Below are 5,098 nucleotides of genomic sequence, written 5' to 3'. Positions count from 1 at the left end.
TCTCTCACTGGACTAAGCATGCAGAGCAGCTCTGCATAACTTTATCACTTCTGCCTCTCCCTCTCTCTCTCCCTCTCCCTCGCTCTCCCTCCTTTCCTCCTCCCTCTGTTTTCTCATCAGTGAATTGGCAACCCAGCCACCCTATTATACTCTGTTCTATCTCACAAATGAAATACTCAAGTCTAAAAGATACACACATTAAGAGCTGCATGTGACTGTGTGTGGGTCCATGCTCCTTTATTATGTTACCAATTTCACTTTAATTTACCATAGACCTTATCTCCAGCATCTTGAGCCAAAATACCTGTAGAAAAAGACCTCAGGCGCCCACTTGTGTAATCTCACACTTGACAAATCGCCAGCAAAGGAATTCTGATATTCCCATGTGGCTGGGTGCACAAAAGTATCTGTTGTGATGTTTTTAAAAGGTGTTGAAATCTAACCTGCTTTCACTAAGCATCGCCCCGAGAACTGATGGCAAAGCGAGCAGACACATAAACAAATGAGTCACCGAGTTTCACGGTGAGCTTCCCAAGAACTGTCCTTTTTTTTTGTCATATCAATCACTTAAAACAATCCAACGCTTGGTATTTTGAAGGGCGTTGTATTACATTGGATACATTGTATGGCTGAGCTTTCACTCCATGAGATGACCACTCCTTGAGGTGCTCCTTGACATTAGCTTTATTAGAACAATGACTTAGCGGCAAGTCGTGTAGCCACACAGAGCTGTGCGTCTGCAGGAGCCATGGATACAGCTCACAAGTTCCGGTGCGTATGGGTGCCATGCAGGCTGACAGTGTCAAGCAGTGCCTTACTTGTGGTGTCCTCTGAGATCAAGACTGGACTTAACCTAGCGTGGCATCCATTGTCCTTCGGAGCACATGACATGTCTGGCAGTGATCTTTGCTGGTAGGATTAAAAAGCATAGATGAGTGAGCACGGAGAGTGGGCAAGAGACCGCTAGGAATGGGTACATCCGTCTGCATTTTGTTCCGTTTTTCCATTTTTTTCATACAGCGTGTAACCATTTTATCGTAGAGCGTAGGCAGCATATTAAAAGCTGATAGGAGACTGATGGGACACATTAAAAGCTGGCTTATTAAATGCTGGGGTTTAACTGAGCACAGCCAAGAGGGTCTAAATGTCCAGCATGTAAAGACCTGGGGGAATTTTCACACATTTCTGCCTATGTTTATGTAGAGCATTAGTAATGAGCAGCTGTTGGTCTGGAGCTGAAAATCGTTTATCAGAACCTGTGCATTAAACAGGGCCATAAGCTGCTCCAGCTTCTGCACCAGGCAACATCATCATCCAGAAGAACACCACACTTTTTGTCTCTTTCAGGCAAGTTTGTAAGTTTGAGCTGTTCATCCCAACCAATTCTAGAAAGTAAATATGAAACGAGGCCTTTTAAATCACACAGAGAGAAGATTTACGGGAACCGATAACGTGAAGTCTGTTTTGTTTAATAAATGGTTCACATCGCTGTCTCCGGGTCCTCTAAGCATTCTAAGCATCATCTCCAATAATTTATTTCATGGGACTGTAAAAGCACAGGACAATTCCCATCATTCCCAAGGACCACACACTAACGGCAATGAGACATTACATTCCTAAAGTGCACTGGGAAATGTATAAACTGTTGTCCAGTATCATTTATAGAAAAGAAGAAGCAATAGACAAACACCAAATATCAGAAGTTTCAAAACTAAACAGTGGATTTAAGAAGTATAACACAGGATTTTAGAAATGTGGCCATAAAAAGCCTACCCATTTTGATTTTTGTATACAGTTCTGTCTTGTTGTTATAAGAAGAATGAAGTAAATACACCAAATTAAAGGTTCATAATGTGTGCATTCTTTCTGACCTGGGATCTGCTTGCCAGATTTTCATACCTTTTATTATTAGAAAAGCAAATGATCAGACAACCACAGAGGGTTCAGGAATTTTCTTCTGAAGTGCAGAATAATAGAGAATGGCATGTAGTGTGGGTGTTATCTTCAGGTTTCCCACCAAAAAGAATACCATTAAAATTTCAAAATGCCTCTTTGTCACTTTCGTGCAAGAAATGTTGATGCTGTGTGCAGAAAACACCTCCAGGGTCACGCCAGCCTCTGAAGTGGGACAACAGATCCCGGTCGACACAGCAGCGCGGAGAGCGCTGGGAGAGTACTGTCCCCTGCTGGTCAATCCCTCAAGGAGCCCATCAGTGAAAAGCTTCTTTATACATATTCGAAAGCGTGTCTTTGAAACCTGTCATGGAGTCCATACTCATAGGTGAATCTATATTTTCTAAAATTTTCGAAAATTAAACTGCATCACAAATTCAGCGTTTTAAGACAAATTGTTCGTGAAACATATATTGCAAGAGGCAGCAGAGAGAGGGAAGAAATAGTAATAATGCATGTTTTTTTCTGTATGGTTTGGTACAGGGTGCACAGTGGTGCGGTGGCACAGCGGGTTCGGCCCGGGTCCTGCTCTCTGGCGGGTCTGGGGTTTGAGTCCTGCTTGGGGTGCCCTGTGGTGGAGTGGTGTCCTGTCCTGAGTGTGTCCCCTCCCCCTCCAGCCTTGTGCTCTGTGTTGCTGCGTGAGACTCTGGTTTGCTGCAACCCTGCTTGGGACAAGTGGTTTCAGACTCTGTGTGTGTTTTGGTATGTTACTGAAAACAAAATCTGTTGTAATGCAACACTGGGTAACAGCAAAGGTATTCTGGTGACCAGTAAAATTACCTTGTAACATAATTACAAATATTATATATCATATAGGGGGGTGCGGTGGGTTGGACCGGTTCCTGCTTTCCGGTGGGTCTAGGGTTCGAGTCCCACTTGGGGTGCCTTGCGATAGACTGGCGTCCCATCCTAGGTGTGTTCCCTCCCTCTCCAGCCTTACACCCTTAGTTGTTGGGTTAGGCTCCGGTTCCCCGCGACCCCGTATGGGACAAGCAGTTCAGAAAGTGTGTGTGTGTGCATATATTATAAAATGTCTAGTGGTTATTTTTGTATATTGTGTACTTTATATTTTTTCTATATTTTTTATCCTTTTTTCACATATTGTAGCTTCTCATCTCTGTCTTGTCACTGTCATTCTGTCTGTGCTGTGGAAGTTTCTGTCACCAAGACAAATTCCTTGTATGTGTGGACATACTTTGCAATAAAGCTCGTTCTGATTCTGATTCTGAAAAGGGAAGTCACTGCTTCCATTCAAATGTGATACCCGAGGCAATAAGATTTTACATAAATGTTACTGGACTGTGAAGGATACATATGTTGCCAAGTCAAAACCTCCATTGTCGAACAGGATTCACTTGATTCCTACCTATAGAACTCTTTTAAAAAGGATAAAGCCACAGACAAAGACTGTGTTTGATTGGTCTGATGATAATATTGAAATTTTAAAGGGTTGCTTTGCCTGTACGGACTGGGAACCGTTTCACGAAACGGACATTGAGGATGCCACAGAGACAATAACAGATTATATCAACTTTTGTGTGGACACAGTTGTTGAGAAGAAAACTGTAACTGTATTTCCTAATAACGAAAGTTATATAACAAGGGAGGTAAAGGAATGTTTAAACAGGAGGAAGTTGGCTTTTATCAATCAAGATGAAATTGAATTAAAATTAGTCCAAAAGGAATTAAATGCTTTGTTGAAGGGGACAAGGAAAAAACACAGAGATATCACCTTTATTTCAGTAAGTTTCTACTGTTACTGGTCACAGCTTTACCAAGACTGCGACTTCTCAGGGAGCAATTTAATATTCAGTTTATTGGATTTCAACACCCTGATCAACATCAGTGGTGGGGGGGCACAGTGGTGCAGTGGGTTGGAGCGGGTCCTCCTCTCCGGTGGGTCTGGGGTTCAAGCCTTGCTTGGGGTGCCTTGTGACGGACCGGTGTCCTGTCCTCGGTGTGTCCCCCTTCGCCCAGTGTTGCCGGGTTAGGCTCCGTGACCCCGTACGGGGCAAGTGATTTCAGATGATGTGTGAGATCAACATCAATTATTGTTTTAAAAATTGAGTCAGACACAAAGTGAGTTAAGTCCCACTTTAATGTCTTTTTTCAGTGTTAATACTATTTCATGATACTTAAACAATAGTTTGGATTTAAACCAGGGCCATACCTAATTACCTCATGCCACAGGTGAGCATACACAGTGCATTCAGACGTTCACTTATTTTTCTTTCAGATGATGCAGGCTAAAGGCTAAAATTGTTTAAATTCATTTTTCCACCATCAGTCTACACTCAATACACCATAACGGGACAGCTGGTAGTGTAGTGCTTTGCACTGCTGCCTTTGAACCCAAAGGTCACAGGTTCAATTCTCACATCCAGTTTTAGTATGCAAGGTACTTATCCTAAATTGCTCCAGTAAAAAATTACCCAGATGTATACATGGGTGGGGGCACGGTGGCGCAGTGGGTTGGACCACGGTCCTGCTCTCCGGTGGGTCTGGGGTTCGAGTCCCGCTTGGGGTGCCTTGCGACGGACTGGCGTCCCGTCCTGGGTGTGTCCCCTCCCCCTCCGGCCTTACGCCCTGTGTTACCGTGTAGGCTCCGGTTCCCCCGTGACCCCGTATGGGACAAGCGGTTCTGAAAATGTGTGTGTGTGTGTGTGTGTGTGTGTATACATGGGTAACCGGGGGTGTGGTGGCGTAGTGGGTTGGACCACAGTCCTGCTTTCTGGTGGGTCTGGGGTTCGAGTCCCGCTTGGGGTGCCTTGTGACGGACTGGCGTCCTGTCCTGGGTGTGTGTCCCCTCCCCTTACGCCCTGTGTTGCCGGGTAGGCTCCGGTTCCCCGCGACCCCGTATGGGACGGGTGGTTCTGAAAATATGTGTGTGTGTGTGTGTGTGTGTGTGTGTGTGTGTGTGTGTGTGTGTGTGTGTGTGTGTGTGTGTGTGTGTGTGTACATCACTGTAGGTAGATTCACATCATACATTACTTTGAAGAAGGGCAGTGGGTTGGACTGGGTCCTGCTTTCTGGTGAGTCTGGGGTTTGAGTCCCGCTGGGGGTGTCCTGTGCTGCTGGGTTAGGCTCCGGCTCCCCGTGACCCTGTACGGGACAAGCAGTTTCTGATGATGTTTGTGTTACTTTG

The sequence above is a fragment of the Scleropages formosus genome, chromosome 19 (genome assembly GCF_900964775.1).
Source record: "Scleropages formosus chromosome 19, fSclFor1.1, whole genome shotgun sequence".
NCBI lineage: Eukaryota > Metazoa > Chordata > Actinopteri > Osteoglossiformes > Osteoglossidae > Scleropages > Scleropages formosus.
Note: the sequence above shows the minus strand (reverse complement) of the source record.